This window comes from Bufo gargarizans, chromosome 2 (genome assembly GCF_014858855.1).
Source record: "Bufo gargarizans isolate SCDJY-AF-19 chromosome 2, ASM1485885v1, whole genome shotgun sequence".
Classification (NCBI taxonomy): domain Eukaryota; kingdom Metazoa; phylum Chordata; class Amphibia; order Anura; family Bufonidae; genus Bufo; species Bufo gargarizans.
This window is the reverse complement of record NC_058081.1, coordinates 642,846,956-642,867,812: the sequence shown is the minus strand read 5'-3', so window position 1 is coordinate 642,867,812 and position 20,857 is coordinate 642,846,956.

Sequence of the window (20,857 nt, the reverse complement as noted above, 5' to 3'; positions counted from 1 at the left end):
GGGAACTGTGTAACGCTTTGTTTTAACTGTGGTGACTCTGCAGGGAAACTGAATACTTTCTGTTGGGTTTCCCCCACAGACTACAGCTGCTCGCTGAGGGGGCCTATTCGATTATCTCATTGTGAGAAGACCTTTCTAGCATAAATTGTCCAAATTTGACTACCCCTTTAAGAAACCAATTTCCTTCTTATCTTGCTGCTTTTCATGTATTGTTTATAAGTGGTTGTCAATGTCCTGGAAGCATCAGCAGACAGCTACAATTGATTCAGGATGTTCTCAGATACATGTGTTACCATAATCCGGACACCTTGATCTTGTGTCCTTCACAGTCAATGTACAAGTGTCGAACTGTCGTGTTCCAGATCTGACGTCTCTGAACCAAGAATCCGATATTACCGGGAGGACAGGCGGCTGTTTACATCTGTATTGGATAAATTGTATCAAAATATTTAGTAACATCAAACTTGTCAGAATCTCACGACAGTTGCTATAGCAACTATATGGGAAAGGAAATCAATTTTGCATAAAATTAAGAGGCTCGCAGGTGCTGGAAGCTGGTGGGTGTGTAACATTTAAATGCTATAAAGTGAGGAAAAAACTGTGAAAAACATTTCAGGTTCTAGCATGTGCTACATTTCTTATTGATAGGTGCCAAGACTGGTCTGCAAACTAAAGAGAGGAAAGATTTCTGACAATCGGCTCTATAATTTGGTTTCTTATAAGGTACAGTTTTAAGGGGGTTGTCTGGAATCAAAAAAATTATAGGGCAGCAAGGCATGGGCTGAAAATAAAAAATAAAACACAACAGTACTCGCTTTATCAAAGACTCCCTTTCCAGTGCCGCGCCTCTGGTTTCCAGTCCGAGCCAAATCAGAAGTGTGACATTCTACGAGCACATCATTGCTGCTGGCCAATCAATGGCTTCAGCGGTGGCGTACGCGAGAATAATATGTGACCACCGAGGCCACTGATTGACAACACATCTCAATCCTGGATCGGCTTGGACTGGTGATATATAGGGTAAGTTATCTCTGTCTAGCACAGCCCATACACATGATGTAGAAGTTGGCTGAGTAGTGTTGTGTCGAAAACAATCCCTGGAATGTACCACTTTTGGAAGAGCTCATTGCTAGAGTGCAGGGGAGCTGACAGTACTTTCACTTACTGGCCGGTCAGCTGCCCAGGCTCCTTCCCTCTTCCAGGCCGGCGAACTGAATGGTGAAGCAGAGAGCCGTCATTTATTGCGCTACAAGACTGTATAGGAGATGCCAGCAGGCTGGGAATCTGGCTGTGCACTCCTCCCACACAGTTCTGCAGAACGATCCGTGCCTGCAGGGGAGTGCTGGAGGGTATCTGATCGTCAGGAACAGGACAAAGTGAGTATTTACACTTTTTTTTATTTCATTAAGGCCGAATGCACACGGCCGTGTTCCGCGGCCGAGAGCGGTCCGTGGTGTGCCGGGCTGAATTCCTGTTCAGAGCAGGAGCGCACGACGTCAATGGTTGCTATGACGCCGTGCGCTTCATGCCCCCCCATAGTAATAGTGCTCCTCCAAGTCCCACCAATAGTAATTCCCTTCTAGAATGCCCTCATTAGTAATACTGCCCCCTACAGTGCCCCCAACCTTGACAATGCTCCCTAAGAGTGCCTCCATTAGTAGAAGAACCCTCCAGTATTAATAATTCCCTTACAGAGCCCCCAGTAGAAATAAGGCCCTCTATTGTTTCCCCAAGAAATAAGGCCCTCTATTGTTTCCCCAGTGGTAATAAAGCTCTCTACAGACCCCTCACTAGTAATAAGGCCCCCCATAGTGCTCTTAGTAGAAATCCCCCCAGTATTTATATCGCCCCATTCAGTGTCCCCTGTAGTCAACTTCCTCCGTTTAGTGTCCTCAGAAAAAATTCCTAAACCCCCCCACCAGTCCCATGTAAATAATATTTCCCTCCCTCTACCATAGAGTCCCATGTAAATACCATCACACCATCTCTCCAGTCACCTTCAACATACAGTCCCATGTTAAGAACATCACTCCCTCCCCGGCCGCCTTCAACTGTAGGAAGGCGCAAGGGGCTGTCATTGATGGAAGGTATGTGTCACCGAGATTCCTGGCCTCGGTGAGGTAAGAGCCAGTAGTTTTAAGTGTCAGCGGCAGCTAGTGCTGACTGACACTGTTTGTTGTTAGTGTGGCTGTAAAGCCGCTCCGGGCCGGCTCTTACTGGGAGTAGCCAAAGTGCTGGGTGGATGGCTTCTCCCCACGCTCCAGGCCGGGTCTTTATTGGCCTATTTAAAACCCAGCCAGCAGTCTCAGCAGGGTGTGGATTATCCTCCATCTGACAGTGGAGCGCTGTCAGTCTCTGTGTTTTAGAACTGAGAACTTGTGCCGTGCTAAAGGGCTGAGAGATGCCTGCTGGGAATCAGGCCCTAAAGCCTGCTGTGGACTGCGGTGGAAAAACTGCTTACCAGGTGAAGGCTTTTGTTCTGTGGACTTTTTATGGTGTGAACAAACACCAAAACTGCAAACCGTTACTTTTTGTTTTTCCCTATGTGTGAATAAAACACTGAACTATTTCAGTTAAAGACTTTGTGGTTGCCTCTGTACTGCGTCCGCTAGCCTGTCTACCAGAGCAAATCTCCACACAACATACAGTCCCATGTAAATAACATCACCCCCTCAATATTCAGTCCCATGTAAATAACATCACTCCCTCCCCCAGAAACCTTCAACATATAGTCCCATGTAAATAAAATCACCCCCTCCCCAGCCACCTCCAACATGCAGTCCCATGTAAATAATATTACCCCTCAACATTCAGTCCCATGTAAATAATATGACTCCCTCCCACAGCCGCCCTCGCTCTCTTCAGCCCTAACATACATTCCCAGTTAAATAACTACAACTCCCAACATTGCTCTGCCTCTCACACTGAGTAATCTATCCCTTAACTTACCTCTCCTCATGTACAGACCTCACCTCAGCTTCTTCCCAGGACTTCTCTTCACTGCTCAGCCATCCTCTCCTGCACTGGTGACATAATGGTGACATAATAAAAGGGTCTTTTCAGCTTCTGCACTTAGAACATGGCCTGTGATGTCATCACAGGTCCTTCAGCTCTTGCAGGGCATTAGATTCAATTGTATTGCCGTCCTGAGGATGGCAATACCATTGTATCTAGCTGGCAGGCAGTACATTCAGGGCCTGGGACAAAACATCAGGGGCCCAGGCCCCGAATGTTTTAACCTAGCAACGCCACTGGTTGGCATAACTACTGTAAAGGGTTTGCAATTGGGGTATACCGGTAACTACTCTAAAGGGTACACAGTGTGGGCATAACTACAGTGGAGGGCAAAAAGTGGGCTTAACTACTGTAAAGGGGCACAATGAGGGCATAACTACTGTAATGGGGAACAGAGTGCATAACTACTGTGAAGGGGCACAATGAGGGCATAACTACTGTAATGGGGCACAGAGAGTCCATAACTACTGTGAAGGGGCACAATGAGGACATAACTACTCTGAAGGGGGCCCTGTGTGGGCATAACTACCATGAGGGGACACAATGTACGCATTACTACTGTGAGGGGGGCACAAAGTGGCTATAACTACTGTGAAGGGACGCAATGAGGACATTACTACTCTGAGGGGGGGCACAGTGGGAAAGTAACTATGAGGGGTGCCAGAGAAAGAATCCACCCCAGGTGCTAAACACCTTTGGTATGCCACTGCTTTGGGGCATTTTTTTTATTATTGCATCATACGGTACTCATTTTGAGAAAACATCATTTTTCAATTGGCCTTTATAAAAAAAAAAAAATTTGGTCTGTGCAGCCTTGAGTTTTCTCGAGTAGCATGTTCCAGCACTATTGAAGATTCTGTTGCTTTGTCTTTATTTTCGGTAACAAATTACATCATGTGAACACCATCTCACACCCCTGCACATTGACGCGTTTCAAACTGTACCGTTCTTAGTCGTAACTGTGTGCACTGCCTGACCCTCGGGTTTAAATAGATCCATTGCCCCTGAAAAGGAGGGGAACCACACCCCCAGGGCGAAGCAAAGCACTTAGGCCTCATGCACACGACCGTTTTTTTTTAAGGTCCGCAAAAACGGGGTCCGTAGGTCCGTGATCCGTGACCGTTTTTTCGTCCGTGGGTCTTCCTTGATTTTTGGAGGATCCACGGACATGAAAAATGAAAAAAAAATCTAAGTCAAGTTTGCTATTGAGTGGATAGGAAAAAACGGACACGGATCACGGACACGGATGACAATCTTGTGTGCATCCGTGTTTTTTCACGGACCCATTGACTTGAATGGCTCCGTGAACCGTTGGCCGTGAAAAAAATAGGACAGGTCATATTTTTTTCACTGCCAGGAAACACGGATCACGGATGCGGCTGCCAAACGGTGCATTTTCCGATTTTTCCACTGACCCATTGAAAGTCAATGGGTCCGCGAAAAAAAACTGAAAACGGCACAACGGCCACGGATGCACACAACGGTCGTGTGCATGAGGCCTTACTCTGTCCTGTGCTACACCCATTATCTACATTTCACATCATATTAAAAAACAACACCTATAAATCCCTCAAAAATGTGAAATATGAGGTACAACATACAAAAACAACTATCGAGGACCAGGTCACATAGTAAGATCACTTCATACATTCCAGATCGGAACCTTGATCATGTGCAGTTTTGCCTACAAAAAAAATCACATAATGTAATAAAAAGCATACAAATGAGAAGATAAAATAGAAAGAAAAACCTAATTGAATAGGAAACCTTCTAATAACACTTAATAAAACATCGCAATGGCTGTTAATTCGCTTAGGCATATGATATTATAGCAATATTAGTAAAAATACATCAGTTCTTTTTTCAGATTGAGACCAAAAGGGTATCTTGTATTCAATCTGAAGCTCCAATATGCCTCCCGCTGCAAAATCTTTTTCTTCATTTACCACCTCTGGGCGGGACCACTACGTTTTCAATCACAAGTGTACAGAATCTATTTAAACTGCGATTATGTTCTGTAATAAAATGATTTGCTGCATTTGATATACCCATCGCTGAGGGATTGGAAATATAATTGATATGTTCCCGCAACCTTGTTTTGAATTTTCTGCTAGAACTCCCCACATGCATAAGATCACAGATTGTGCCCTTAATGACATAAATAATACCCATAGTGTTACAATTAATGTAACTTTTTATCGGGAACATTTCAGTGTGTGTCGAATTGTGAACATTGTTTGTAGGTAGGGCATATCTGCATGTTTTAGGGCTCTTTCACACCTGCGTTCTTGTCTTCCGGCATAGAGTTCCGTCGTCGGGGCTCTATGCCGGAAGAATCCTGATCAGGATTATCCTAATGCATTCTGAATGGAGAGAAATCCGTTCAGGATGCATCAGGATGTCTTCAGTTCAGGACCGGAACGTTTTTTGGCCGGAGAAAATACCGCAGCATGCTGCGCTTTTTGCTCCGGCCAAAAATCCTGAACACTTGCCGCAAGGCCGGATCCGGAATTAATGTCCATTGAAAGGCATTGATCCGGATCCGGCCTTAAGCTAAATGTCGTTTCGGCGCATTACCGGATCCGACGTTTAGCTTTTTCAGAGTGGTTACCATGGCTGCCGGGACGCTAAAGTCCTGGTTTCCATGTTGAAGTGTAGTGGGGAGCGGGGAAGCAGTATACTTACCATCCGTGTGGCTCCCGGGGCGCTTCAGAGTGACGTCAGGGCGCCCCACGCGCATGGATGACGTGATCGCATGGACACATCATCCATGCGCATGGGGCGCTCTGATGTAATTCTGGAGCGCCCCGGGAGCCGCGCGGACTGTAAGTATACCGCTCCCCGCTCCTACTATGGCAACCAGGACTTTAATAGCGTCCTGGGTGCCATAGTAACACTGAAAGCATTTTGAAGACGGATCCGTCTTCAAATGCTTTCTGTTCACTTGCGTTTTTCCGGATCCGGCGTGTAATTCCGGCAAATGGAGTACACGACGGATCCGGACAACGCAAGTGTGAAAGAGGCCTTACAAGGATATCCTCCACATTTAGTGAAGCCTAAATATTTTAACCAAGTACCTGCTGGTTTATTTGCGGTACGCGTAAACATAGATGGAGAAAGAACACTGGCCAATGTGCTTGGTCGTCTTGACACTATTCTGCATCCATTTTTCAAGGTATCATATAGTATGTCATCTTCATACAAAATTGGGAGACATTTTTTAATCGCATGTTGTATTTGTGTGAACTGGCGACTATATGTCAGGACAAGTGTAGGTTGTTCAAAGGTTATTATTTCTTGAAGGTTTGAGCAATAATTCTGTTCTAGATTTATTCCTAGCTATGTTCCAACCTCTGGATAACCTCTTTTAGTCAGGTGTGTCCAGATTGACTGGGGTTCGCTAGAAAAAGCAACACTTGTACTGCAATTTCTGCGTGCATGTATAAATTCTCCAACTGGGATTGCTTTAAGTGTGTGAACAGGATGATGGCTATTGGCTTTCAATATTGTATTTCCTGAAATTTCTTTGCGGAACGTTTCCGTCCAAATAATTTGGTCATGAATCCCCGTCAGTTTCAGGTCCAAAAAGCTAGTAGTGTGTGAATCAAAGTGATGAGTAAATCTTAGATTGTACGGATTATTATTAACATAGTCAATGAAGTCCGGTATGGCAGACACATCGCCGCCCCATATAAGGAGCAGGTCATCGATGTATCTGCCACACCAGACCACCATGCACGAAAAGGGATTATTTTCAGAGAATATATAATGTTTTTCCCAATAAGCCATGGTTAAATTCACCAATGAGGGTGAGAATTTTGCTCCCATATACACGCCCCTTGTTAGAACAAAAAATGTATTATGAAAGGAAAAATAATTATGTGTCATAAGTAGGGATGAGCGAACTCGAACTGTATAGTTCGGGTTCGTACCGAATTTTGGGGTGTCCGTGACACGGACCCGAACCCGGACATTTTCGTAAAAGTCCGGGTTCGGGTTCGGTGTTCGTCGCTTTCTTCGCGCTTTTGTGACGCTTTCTTGGCGCTTTTTGAAAGGCTGCAAAGCAGCCAATCAACAAGCGTCATACTACTTGCCCCAAGAGGCCATCACAGCCATGCCTACTATTGGCATGGCTGTGATTGGCCAGAGCACCATGTGACCCAGCCTCTATTTAAGCTGGAGTCACATAGCGCCGCCCGTCACTCTGCTCTGATTAGCGTAGGGAGAGGTTGCGGCTGCGACAGTAGGGCGAGATTAGGCAGATTAACTCCTCCAAAGGACTTGATTAACTGATCGATCTGCAGCTGTGGATCATTGAGCTGCTGATCCTCAATTGCTCACTGTTTTTAGGCTGCACAGACCGTTTGTCAGTCACATTTTTCTGGGGTGATCGGCGGCCATTTTGTGTCTTGTGGTGCGCCAGCACAAGCTGCGACCAAGTGCATTTAACCCTCAATGGTGTGGTTGTTTTTTGGCTAAAGCCTACATCAGGGTGAAGCTGTCACACCAAGTGCATTTAACCAGCAATAGTCTGTTCATTTTTTGGCCATATACAAAATCAGGGGCAAGCTGCGCCTGTCACCAAGTGCATTTAACCCTCAATGGTGTGGTTGTTTTTTGGCTAAAGCCTACATCAGGGTGAAGCTGTCACACCAAGTGCATTTAACCAGCAATAGTCTGTTCATTTTTTGGCCATATACTAAATCAGGGGCAAGCTGCGCCTGTCACCAAGTGCATTTAACCCTCAATGGTGTGGTTGTTTTTTGGCTAAAGCCTACATCAGGGTGAAGCTGTCACACCAAGTGCATTTAACCAGCAATAGTCTGTTTATTTTTTGGCCATATCCCAGTCTAATTCTGTCACTAAATCCATACCGGTCACCCAGCGCCTAAATACTAGGCCTCAAATTTATATCCAGCTAAATCTGTCCCTAGTGCTGTAGCTGGGCGAGTTATTTAGTGTCCGTTCAAGCACATTTCTTGTTCTGGGTTGAAATACAATTCCCAATTTAGCAATTTCATAATTTAGTGGTTTCTGCTATATCAGAGCTATTTGAAATCTATCCCTAAAAGGGTATATAATATTCAAGGTGCACATTGGGTCATTCAGAATAACTTCACACACACCCGCTACTGTGTATTTCCAAGTCTAATTCTGGCACTAAACCCATACCTGTCACGCAGCGCCTAAATACTAGGCCTCAAATTTATATCCAGCTAAATCTGTCCCTAGTGCTGTAGCTGGGCGAGTTATTTAGTGTCCGTTCAAGCACATTTCTTGTTCTGGGTTGAAATACAATTCCCAATTTAGCAATTTCATAATTTAGTGGTTTCTGCTATATCAGAGCTATTTGAAATCTATCCCTAAAAGGGTATATAATATTCAAGGTGCACATTGGGTCATTCAGAATAACTTCACACACACCCGCTACTGTGTATTTCCAAGTCTAATTCTGGCACTAAACCCATACCTGTCACCCAGCGCCTAAATACTAGGCCTCAAATTTATATCCCGCTAAATCTGTCCTTAGTGCTGTAGCTGGGCGAGTTATTTAGTGTCCGTTCAAGCACATTTCTTGTTCTGGGTTGAAATACAATTCCCAATTTAGCAATTTCATAATTTAGTGGTTTCTGCTATATCAGAGCTATTTGAAATCTATCCCTAAAAGGGTATATAATATTCAAGGTGCACATTGGGTCATTCAGAATAACTTCACACACACCCGCTACTGTGTATTTCCAAGTCTAATTCTGGCACTAAACCCATACCTGTCACCCAGCGCCTAAATACTAGGCCTCAAATTTATATCCCGCTAAATCTGTCCTTAGTGCTGTAGCTGGGCGAGTTATTTAGTGTCCGTTCAAGCACATTTCTTGTTCTGGGTTGAAATACAATTCCCAATTTAGCAATTTCATAATTTAGTGGTTTCTGCTATATCAGAGCTATTTGAAATCTATCCCTAAAAGGGTATATAATATTCAAGGTGCACATTGGGTCATTCAGAATAACTTCACACACACCCGCTACTGTGTATTTCCAAGTCTAATTCTGTCACTAAACCCATACCTGTCACCCAGCGCCTAAATACTAGGCCTCAAATTTATATCCAGCTAAATCTGTCCCTAGTGCTGTAGCTGGGCGAGTTATTTAGTGTCCGTTCAAGCACATTTCTTGTTCTGGGTTGAAATACAATTCCCAATTTAGCAATTTCATAATTTAGTGGTTTCTGCTATATCAGAGCTATTTGAAATCTATCCCTAAAAGGGTATATAATATTCAAGGTGCACATTGGGTCATTCAGAATAACTTCACACACACCCGCTACTGTGTATTTCCAAGTCTAATTCTGGCACTAAACCCATACCTGTCACCCAGCGCCTAAATACTAGGCCTCAAATTTATATCCCGCTAAATCTGTCCTTAGTGCTGTAGCTGGGCGAGTTATTTAGTGTCCGTTCAAGCACATTTCTTGTTCTGGGTTGAAATACAATTCCCAATTTAGCAATTTCATAATTTAGTGGTTTCTGCTATATCAGAGCTATTTGAAATCTATCCCTAAAAGGGTATATAATATTCAAGGTGCACATTGGGTCATTCAGAATAACTTCACACACACCCGCTACTGTGTATTTCCAAGTCTAATTCTGTCACTAAACCCATACCTGTCACCCAGCGCCTAAATACTAGGCCTCAAATTTATATCCAGCTAAATCTGTCCCTAGTGCTGTAGCTGGGCGAGTTATTTAGTGTCCGTTCAAGCACATTTCTTGTTCTGGGTTGAAATACAATTCCCAATTTAGCAATTTCATAATTTAGTGGTTTCTGCTATATCAGAGCTATTTGAAATCTATCCCTAAAAGGGTATATAATATTCAAGGTGCACATTGGGTCATTCAGAATAACTTCACACACACCCGCTACTGTGTATTTCCAAGTCTAATTCTGGCACTAAACCCATACCTGTCACCCAGCGCCTAAATACTAGGCCTCAAATTTATATCCCGCTAAATCTGTCCTTAGTGCTGTAGCTGGGCGAGTTATTTAGTGTCCGTTCAAGCACATTTCTTGTTCTGGGTTGAAATACAATTCCCAATTTAGCAATTTCATAATTTAGTGGTTTCTGCTATATCAGAGCTATTTGAAATCTATCCCTAAAAGGGTATATAATATTCAAGGTGCACATTGGGTCATTCAGAATAACTTCACACACACCCGCTACTGTGTATTTCCAAGTCTAATTCTGTCACTAAACCCATACCTGTCACCCAGCGCCTAAATACTAGGCCTCAAATTTATATCCAGCTAAATCTGTCCCTAGTGCTGTAGCTGGGCGAGTTATTTAGTGTCCGTTCAAGCACATTTCTTGTTCTGGGTTGAAATACAATTCCCAATTTAGCAATTTCATAATTTAGTGGTTTCTGCTATATCAGAGCTATTTGAAATCTATCCCTAAAAGGGTATATAATATTCAAGGTGCACATTGGGTCATTCAGAATAACTTCACACACACCCGCTACTGTGTATTTCCAAGTCTAATTCTGGCACTAAACCCATACCTGTCACCCAGCGCCTAAATACTAGGCCTCAAATTTATATCCCGCTAAATCTGTCCTTAGTGCTGTAGCTGGGCGAGTTATTTAGTGTCCGTTCAAGCACATTTCTTGTTCTGGGTTGAAATACAATTCCCAATTTAGCAATTTCATAATTTAGTGGTTTCTGCTATATCAGAGCTATTTGAAATCTATCCCTAAAAGGGTATATAATATTCAAGGTGCACATTGGGTCATTCAGAATAACTTCACACACACCCGCTACTGTGTATTTCCAAGTCTAATTCTGTCACTAAACCCATACCTGTCACCCAGCGCCTAAATACTAGGCCTCAAATTTATATCCAGCTAAATCTGTCCCTAGTGCTGTAGCTGGGCGAGTTATTTAGTGTCCGTTCAAGCACATTTCTTGTTCTGGGTTGAAATACAATTCCCAATTTAGCAATTTCATAATTTAGTGGTTTCTGCTATATCAGAGCTATTTGAAATCTATCCCTAAAAGGGTATATAATATTCAAGGTGCACATTGGGTCATTCAGAATAACTTCACACACACCCGCTACTGTGTATTTCCAAGTCTAATTCTGGCACTAAACCCATACCTGTCACCCAGCGCCTAAATACTAGGCCTCAAATTTATATCCCGCTAAATCTGTCCTTAGTGCTGTAGCTGGGCGAGTTATTTAGTGTCCGTTCAAGCACATTTCTTGTTCTGGGTTGAAATACAATTCCCAATTTAGCAATTTCATAATTTAGTGGTTTCTGCTATATCAGAGCTATTTGAAATCTATCCCTAAAAGGGTATATAATATTCAAGGTGCACATTGGGTCATTCAGAATAACTTCACACACACCCGCTACTGTGTATTTCCAAGTCTAATTCTGTCACTAAACCCATACCTGTCACCCAGCGCCTAAATACTAGGCCTCAAATTTATATCCAGCTAAATCTGTCCCTAGTGCTGTAGCTGGGCGAGTTATTTAGTGTCCGTTCAAGCACATTTCTTGTTCTGGGTTGAAATACAATTCCCAATTTAGCAATTTCATAATTTAGTGGTTTCTGCTATATCAGAGCTATTTGAAATCTATCCCTAAAAGGGTATATAATATTCAAGGTGCACATTGGGTCATTCAGAATAACTTCACACACACCCGCTACTGTGTATTTCCAAGTCTAATTCTGGCACTAAACCCATACCTGTCACCCAGCGCCTAAATACTAGGCCTCAAATTTATATCCCGCTAAATCTGTCCTTAGTGCTGTAGCTGGGCGAGTTATTTAGTGTCCGTTCAAGCACATTTCTTGTTCTGGGTTGAAATACAATTCCCAATTTAGCAATTTCATAATTTAGTGGTTTCTGCTATATCAGAGCTATTTGAAATCTATCCCTAAAAGGGTATATAATATTCAAGGCGCACATTGGGTCATTCAGAATAACTTCACACACACCCGCTACTGTGTATTTCCAAGTCTAATTCTGGCACTAAACCCATACCTGTCACCCAGCGCCTAAATACTAGGCCTCAAATTTATATCCCGCTAAATCTGTCCTTAGTGCTGTAGCTGGGCGAGTTATTTAGTGTCCGTTCAAGCACATTTCTTGTTCTGGGTTGAAATACAATTCCCAATTTAGCAATTTCATAATTTAGTGGTTTCTGCTATATCAGAGCTATTTGAAATCTATCCCTAAAAGGGTATATAATATTCAAGGTGCACATTGGGTCATTCAGAATAACTTCACACACACCCGCTACTGTGTATTTCCAAGTCTAATTCTGTCACTAAACCCATACCTGTCACCCAGCGCCTAAATACTAGGCCTCAAATTTATATCCCGCTAAATCTGTCCTTAGTGCTGTAGCTGGGCGAGTTATTTAGTGTCCGTTCAAGCACATTTCTTGTTCTGGGTTGAAATACAATTCCCAATTTAGCAATTTCATAATTTAGTGGTTTCTGCTATATCAGAGCTATTTGAAATCTATCCCTAAAAGGGTATATAATATTCAAGGTGCACATTGGGTCATTCAGAATAACTTCACACACACCCGCTACTGTGTATTTCCAAGTCTAATTCTGTCACTAAACCCATACCTGTCACGCAGCGCCTAAATACTAGGCCTCAAATTTATATCCAGCTAAATCTGTCCCTAGTGCTGTAGCTGGGCGAGTTATTTAGTGTCCGTTCAAGCACATTTCTTGTTCTGGGTTGAAATACAATTCCCAATTTAGCAATTTCATAATTTAGTGGTTTCTGCTATATCAGAGCTATTTGAAATCTATCCCTAAAAGGGTATATAATATTCAAGGTGCACATAGGGTCATTCAGAATAACTTCACACACACGCTTCTGTGCATTTCCAAGTCTAATTCTGTCACTAAATCCATACCGGTCACCCAGCGCCTAAATACTAGGCCTCAAATTTATATCCAGCTAAATCTGTCCCTAGTGCTGTAGCTGGGCGAGTTATTTAGTGTCCGTTCAAGCACATTTCTTGTTCTGGGTTGAAATACAATTCCCAATTTAGCAATTTCATAATTTAGTGGTTTCTGCTATATCAGAGCTATTTGAAATCTATCCCTAAAAGGGTATATAATATTCAAGGTGCACATAGGGTCATTCAGAATAACTTCACACACCCGCTACTGTGCATTTCCAAATCTAATTCTGTCACTAAACCCATACCTGTCACCCAGCGCCTAAATACTAGGCCTCAAATTTATATCCCGCTAAATCTCTCGTTACCGCTGTCCTGTTGTGGCTGGGAAAGTTATTTAGTGTCCGTCAAAGCACATTTTTTGTTCTGGGTTGAAATACAATTCCCAATTTAGCAATTTCATAATTTAGTCGTTTCTGCTATATCAGAGCTATTTGAAATCTATCCCTAAAAGGGTAGATCATATTGAAGGTGCACATAGGGTCATTCAGAATAACTTCACACACACGCTTCTGTGCATTTCCAAGTCTAATTCTGTCACTAAATCCATACCGGTCACCCAGCGCCTAAATACTAGGCCTCAAATTTATATCCCGCTGAATTTGAATACAATACATTGGGCCAAATAATATATTTGTTGTTGTGGTGAACCATAACAATGAGAAAAACATCTAGTAAGGGACGCGGACGTGGACATGGTCGTGGTGGTGTTAGTGGACCCTCTGGTGCTGGGAGAGGACGTGGCCGTTCTGCCACATCCACACGTCCTAGTGTACCAACTACCTCAGGTCCCAGTAGCCGCCAGAATTTACAGCGATATATGGTGGGGCCCAATGCCGTTCTAAGGATGGTAAGGCCTGAGCAGGTACAGGCATTAGTCAATTGGGTGGCCGACAGTGGATCCAGCACGTTCACATTATCTCCCACCCAGTCTTCTGCAGAAAGCGCACAGATGGCGCCTGAAAACCAACCCCATCAGTCTGTCACATCACCCCCATGCATACCAGGGAAACTGTCTCAGCCTCAAGTTATGCAGCAGTCTCTTATGCTGTTTGAAGACTCCGCTGGCAGGGTTTCCCAAGGGCATCCACCTAGCCCTTCCCCAGCGGTGAAAGACATAGAATGCACTGACGCACAACCACTTATGTTTCCTGATGATGAGGACATGGGAATACCACCTCAGCATGTCTCTGATGATGACGAAACACAGGTGCCAACTGCTGCGTCTTTCTGCAGTGTGCAGACTGAACAGGAGGTCAGGGATCAAGACTGGGTGGAAGACGATGCAGGGGACGATGAGGTCCTAGACCCCACATGGAATGAAGGTCGTGCCACTGACTTTCACAGTTCGGAGGAAGAGGCAGTGGTGAGACCGAGCCAACAGCGTAGCAAAAGAGGGAGCAGTGGGCAAAAGCAGAACACCCGCCGCCAAGAGACTCCGCCTGCTACTGACCGCCGCCATCTGGGACCGAGCACCCCAAAGGCAGCTTCAAGGAGTTCCCTGGCATGGCACTTCTTCAAACAATGTGCTGACGACAAGACCCGAGTGGTTTGCACGCTGTGCCATCAGAGCCTGAAGCGAGGCATTAACGTTCTGAACCTGAGCACAACCTGCATGACCAGGCACCTGCATGCAAAGCATGAACTGCAGTGGAGTAAACACCTTAAAACCAAGGAAGTCACTCAGGCTCCCCCTGCTACCTCTTCTGCTGCTGCCGCCTCGGCCTATTCTGCTGCTGCCGCCTCGGCCTCTTCCTCCGCCTCTGGAGGAACGTTGGCACCTGCCGCCCAGCAAACAGGGGATGTACCACCAACACCACCACCACCACCTCCGTCACCAAGCGTCTCAACCATGTCACACGCCAGCGTTCAGCTCTCCATCTCACAAACATTTGATAGAAAGCGTAAATTCCCACCTAGCCACCCTCGATCCCTGGCCCTGAATGCCAGCATTTCTAAACTACTGGCCTATGAAATGCTGTCATTTAGGCTGGTGGACACAGACAGCTTCAAACAGCTCATGTCGCTTGCTGTCCCACAGTATGTTGTTCCCAGCCGGCACTACTTCTCCAAGAGAGCCGTGCCTTCCCTGCACAACCAAGTATCCGATAAAATCAAGTGTGCACTGCGCAACGCCATCTGTGGCAAGGTCCACCTAACCACAGATACGTGGACCAGTAAGCACGGCCAGGGACGCTATATCTCCCTAACTGCACACTGGGTAAATGTAGTGGCAGCTGGGCCCCAGGCGGAGAGCTGTTTGGCGCACGTCCTTCCGCCGCCAAGGATCGCAGGGCAACATTCTTTGCCTCCTGTTGCCACCTCCTCCTTCTCGGCTTCCTCCTCCTCTTCTTCCACCTGCTCATCCAGTCAGCCACACACCTTCACCACCAACTTCAGCACAGCCCGGGGTAAACGTCAGCAGGCCATTCTGAAACTCATATGTTTGGGGGACAGGCCCCACACCGCACAGGAGTTGTGGCGGGGTATAGAACAACAGACCGACGAGTGGTTGCTGCCGGTGAGCCTCAAGCCCGGCCTGGTGGTGTGTGATAATGGGCGAAATCTCGTTGCAGCTCTGGGACTAGCCAATTTGACGCACATCCCTTGCTTGGCGCATGTGCTGAATTTGGTGGTGCAGAAGTTCATTCACAACTACCCCGACATGTCAGAGCTGCTGCATAAAGTGCGGGCCGTCTGTTCGCGCTTCCGGCGTTCACATCCTGCTGCTGCTCGCCTGTCTGCGCTACAGCGTAACTTCGGCCTTCCCGCTCACCGCCTCATATGCGACGTGCTCACCAGGTGGAACTCCACCTTGCACATGCTGGACAGACTGTGCGAGCAGCAGCAGGCCATAGTGGAGTTTCAGCTGCAGCACGCACGGGTCAGTCGCACTACAGAACAGCACCACTTCACCACCAATGACTGGGCCTCCATGCGAGACCTGTGTGCCCTGTTGCGCTGTTTCGAGTACTCCACCAACATGGCCAGTGGCGATGACACCGTTATCAGCGTTACAATACCACTTCTATGTCTCCTTGAGAAAACACTTAGGGCGATGATGGAAGAGGAGGTGGCCCAGGAGGAGGAGGAGGAGGAGGAGGAAGAGGGGTCATTTTTAGCACTTTCAGGCCAGTCTCTTCGAAGTGACTCAGAGGGAGGTTTTTGGCAACAGCAGAGGCCAGGTACAAATGTGGCCAGCCAGGGCCCACTACTGGAGGACGAGGAGGACGAGGATGAGGAGGAGGTGGAGGAGGATGAGGATGAAGCATGGTCACAGCGGGGTGGCACCCAACGCAGCTCGGGTCCATCACTGGTGCGTGGCTGGGGGGAAAGGCAGGACGATGACGATACGCCTCCCACAGAGGACAGCTTGTCCTTACCCCTGGGCAGCCTGGCACACATGAGCGACTACATGCTGCAGTGCCTGCGCAACGACAGCAGAGTTGCCCACATTTTAACCTGTGCGGACTACTGGGTTGCCACCCTGCTGGATCCACGCTACAAAGACAATGTGCCCACCTTACTTCCTGCACTGGAGCGTGATAGGAAGATGCGCGAGTACAAGCGCACGTTGGTAGACGCGCTACTGAGAGCATTCCCAAATGTCACAGGGGAACAAGTGGAAGCCCAAGGCCAAGGCAGAGGAGGAGCAAGAGGTCGCCAAGGCAGCTGTGTCACGGCCAGCTCCTCTGAGGGCAGGGTTAGCATGGCAGAGATGTGGAAAACTTTTGTCAACACGCCACAGCTAACTGCACCACCACCTGATACGCAACGTGTTAGCAGGAGGCAACATTTCACTAACATGGTGGAACAGTACGTGTGCACACCCCTCCACGTACTGACTGATGGTTCGGCCCCATTCAACTTCTGGGTCTCTAAATTGTCCACGTGGCCAGAGCTAGCCTTTTATGCCTTGGAGGTGCTGGCCTGCCCGGCAGCCAGCGTTTTGTCTGAACGTGTATTCAGCACGGCAGGGGGCGTCGTTACAGACAAACGCAGCCGCCTGTCTACAGCCAATGTGGACAAGCTGACGTTCATAAAAATGAACCAGGCATGGATCCCACAGGACCTGTCCGTCCCTTGTCCAGATTAGACATTAACTACCTCCCCATAACCATATATTATTGGACTCCAGGGCACTTCCTCATTCAATCCTATTTTTATTTTCATTTTACCATTATATTGCGAGGCTACCCAAAGTTGAATGAACCTCTCCTCTGCCTGTGTGCTAGGCCTAAATATATGCCAATGGACTGTTGCAGTGGTGGGTGACGTGAAGCCTCATTCTCTGCTATGACATGCAGACTGATTCTCTGCTGACATGAAGCCAGATTGTCTGTTACGGGACCTCTCTCCTCTGCCTGTGTGCTAGGCCTAAATATATGCCAATGGACTGTTGCAGTGGTGGCTGACGTGAAGCCTGATTCTCTGCTATGACATGCAGACTGATTCTCTGCTGACATGAAGCCAGATTGTCTGTTACGGGACCTCTCTGCTCTGCCTGTGTGCTAGGCCTAAATATATGCCAATGGACTGTTGCAGTGGTGGGTGACGTGAAGCCTCATTCTCTGCTATGACATGCAGACTGATTCTCTGCTGTCATGAAGCCAGATTGTCTGTTACGGGACCTCTCTGCTCTGCCTGTGTGCTAGGCCTAAATATATGCCAATGGACTGTTGCAGTGGTGGCTGACGTGAAGCCTGATTCTCTGCTATGACATGCAGACTGATTCTCTGCTGTCATGAAGCCAGATTGTCTGTTACGGGACCTCTCTGCTCTGCCTGTGTGCTAGGCCTAAATATATGCCAATGGACTGTTGCAGTGGTGGGTGACGTGAAGCCTGATTCTCTGCTATGATATGAAGACTGATTCTCTGCTGACATGAAGCCAGATTGTCTGTTACGGGACCTTTCTCCTCTGCCTGGGTTCTGGGCCTAAATTTATGAAAATTGACTCTTACAGTGGTGGGTGACGTGAAGCCTGATTCTCTGCTATGATATGAAGACTGATTCTCTGCTGACATGAAGCCAGATTGTCTGTTACGGGACCTTTCTCCTCTGCCTGGGTTCTGGGCCTAAATTTATGAAAATTGACTCTTACAGTGGTGGGTGACGTGAAGCCTGATTCTCTGCTATGATATGAAGACTGATTCTCTGCTGACATGAAGCCAGATTCTCTGTTACGGGACCTCTCTCCTCTGCCTGGGTGCTGGGCCTAAATTTATGACAATGGACTGTTGCAGTGGTGGCTGACGTGAAGCCTGATTCTCTGCTATGACATGCAGACTGATTCTCTGCTGACATGAAGCCAGATCCTCTGTTACGGGACCTCTCTCCTCTGCCTGTGTGTGTGCTGGGCCTAAATATATGCCAATGGACTGTTGCAGTGGTGGCTGACGTGAAGCCTCATTCTCTGCTATGACATGCAGACTGATTCTCTGCTGACATGAAGCCAGATTCTCTGTTACGGGACCTCTCTCCTCTGCCTGTGTGTGTGCTGGGCCTAAATATATGCCAATGGACTGTTGCAGTGGTGGCTGACGTGAAGCCTCATTCTCTGCTATGACATGCAGACTAATTCTCTGCTGACATGAAGCCAGATTCTCTGTTACGGGACCTCTCTCCTCTGCCTGTGTGTGTGCTGGGCCTAAATATATGCCAATGGACTGTTGCAGTGGTGGCTGACGTGAAGCCTCATTCTCTGCTATGACATGCAGACTAATTCTCTGCTGACATGAAGACAGATTCTCTGTTACGGGACCTCCCTCCTCTGCCTGGGTGCTGGGCCTAAATATATGCCAATGGACTGTTGCAGTGGTGGCTGACGTGAAGCCTCATTCTCTGCTATGACATGCAGACTGATTCTCTGCTGACATGAAGCCAGATTGTCTGTTACGGGACCTCTCTCCTCTGCCTGGGTGCTGGGTAGTGTTGAGCGCGAATATTCGAAAAGCAAATTTTTTTCGCGAATATCGCAACTTCGCGATTTCGCGAATATTTCGAATATAGTGCTATATATTCGTAAAAACGAATATTCGTTTTTTGTTTTTTCCCCCCCCCCCCACAAAATTACAGTACACATATAATTGATTGTTTCCCAAAGGTCCAACAGCTCAGATCTTACTCACATTGCCTAGAAAGTGATTGAGGCGCGAATCTTCGTAAGGCGATTTTATTAGCGCACATGCGAATATCGGCACGTCCCAGAACAGAGGCAAAGGGCTTTGCATTCATACATTAGTGAATTGAGTTGCGAATCTTCGTAAGGCGATTTTATTAGCGCACATGCGAATATCTACACTTGTCCCAGAACAGAGGCAAAGGGCTTTGCATTCATACATTAGTGATTGAATTGAGCTGCGAATCTTCGTAAGGCGATTTTATTAACGCAAATGCAAATATCTACACTTGTCCCCAGAACAGAGAGGCAAAGGCCTGTGCATTCATATAGTATAGCACCATATTCGCGAATACGTAGAACTTCGTAAAATTCGATTAACGAAAATTCGTATTTTTTATTTTACTTTCCACCTTACAGATTACATTGATCTGTACTCTGTCAACTACTGTCATCACCCCCCACTGTATCTCGATTGATTCCCAAAAGTCTCACATTCCCTAGAAAGTGATTGAGGTGCGAATCTTCGTAAGGCGATTTTATTAGCGCACATGCGAATATCTACACTTGTCCCAGAACAGAGGCAAAGGGCATTGCATTCATACATTAGTGATTGAATTGAGTTGCGAATCTTCGTAAGGCGATTTCATTAGCGCACATGTGAATTTTGCATAGCATATGTATTATGCGATGCGAAAATTCGAATTATCGCATATGCGAAATAATAACGAATTTGAATAATCGCGAATATTTTACGAATATTCTTTCGAATATTCACAAAATTTCGCGAATTCGAATATGGGACATGCCGCTCAACACTAGTGCTGGGCCTAAATTTATGACAATGGACTGTTGCAGTGGTGGGTGACGTGAAGCCTGATTCTCTGCTATGACATGCAGACTGATTCTCTGCTGACATGAAGCCAGATTGTCTGTTACGGGACCTCTCTCCTCTGCCTGGGTGCTGGGCCTAAATATATGCCAATGGACTGTTGCAGTGGTGGCTGACGTGAAGCCTCATTCTCTGCTATGACATGCAGACTAATTCTCTGCTGACATGAAGACAGATTCTCTGTTACGGGACCTCTCTCCTCTGCCTGGGTGCCGGGGCCTAAATATCTGAGAATGGACTGTTCCAGTGGTGGGTGACGGGAAGCCAGATTCTCTGCTATGGAACCTCTCTCCAATTGATTTTGGTTAATTTTTATTTATTTAATTTTTATTTTAATTCATTTCCCTATCCACATTTGTTTGCAGGGGATTTACCTACATGTTGCTGCCTTTTGCAGCCCTCTAGCTCTTTCCTGGGCTGTTTTACAGCCTTTTTAGTGCCGAAAAGTTCGGGTCCCCATTGACTTCAATGGGGTTCGGGTTCGGGACGAAGTTCGGATCGGGTTCGGATCCCGAACCCGAACATTTCCGGGATGTTCGGCCGAACTTCTCGAACCCGAACATCCAGGTGTTCGCTCAACTCTAGTCATAAGGAAAGATGTCACCTCCAAGATATAGTCTATAAATTCATTTGAATATTTACTATACCTGTGGAGGTGATATTCAAATGCAAGAGATAAAGCAAAACTACATCTAAGGTCAGCCATGCATAATCCCTATGCCACTGTCTATTATAGACACTTCTGATTACAATAGTGGTGTCTCAGGTATATCGCAGTACTCTTCTCACTATGTACCCTCGGGCAGCTCAGCTGATGGCTCCTTATCTCTGATCTCTGACCTCC